Below are 889 nucleotides of genomic sequence, written 5' to 3'. Positions count from 1 at the left end.
GAATGACCTTGAGTCGCTGATGGCCCGCTTGAACACGATCCCTGGTCGAGTGCAGGAGTGGAAGAAGTCCTCGGCTCGGTGTGGTGCAGATGTCGCTCTGTGTCTGGCCCGAGTCCACTGCAAAGATGCGCGAGAAGAGAAGCTGGCGGCCCTTCGGGTGGCCAATACCAAGAAGCACGACTTCAGGTCCTTTATGGAAACTTTCCTTGCAGCTGCCACTCGGATCGCCGACGGAATTGACCTTGATGAATTCGTTGCACCTTCCAGCCCTCCACAGGAGGGGTAAAAAACTTCTTCTGGCTCGATACTTTAAATTTGCCTCGGTATGCCGAGTGGAATTGTAACCGACAAACCTTAACAGGCTTGACGCCTGAGCACTTTCGGTTCCTTTAGATGCCGATTCAAACTTGAATTTGGTGCTTGAATACGATTGCCTTCGGCTCGAAATGTCTTTTGCAGGTTCAAAGCAAGGTGTCTTTATTGCAATCGACTTATCCTGCGGTCCACTTAGGCGAGCACTGGGCCGCAGCTAAGCCTCCGAGTGGAAGTCAGGCTTACCACTCGGTAGGATTTTTATAACTTAGGCGAGTGCTTGGACTGCAGCTAAGCCTCCGAGTGAGAGGGTTGCTCTTTACTCGGTAGGATTTTTACAACTTAGGCGAGTGCTTGGACTGCAGCTAAGCCCCCGAGTGAGAGGGTTGCTCTTCACTCGGTAGGATTTTTATAACTTAGGCGAGTGCTAAGACTGCAGCTAAGCCCCCGAGTGAGAGGGTTGCTCTTCACTCGGTAGGATTTTTATAACTTAGGCGAGTCCTTGGACTGCAGCTAAGCCCCCGAGTGAGAGGGTTGCTCTTCGCTCGGTAGGATTTTTATAACTTAGGCGAGTGCT

The sequence above is a fragment of the Triticum dicoccoides genome, chromosome 7A (assembly GCF_002162155.2).
Source record: "Triticum dicoccoides isolate Atlit2015 ecotype Zavitan chromosome 7A, WEW_v2.0, whole genome shotgun sequence".
In the NCBI taxonomy this organism is placed as follows: Eukaryota; Viridiplantae; Streptophyta; class Magnoliopsida; order Poales; family Poaceae; genus Triticum; species Triticum dicoccoides.
Note: the sequence above shows the minus strand (reverse complement) of the source record.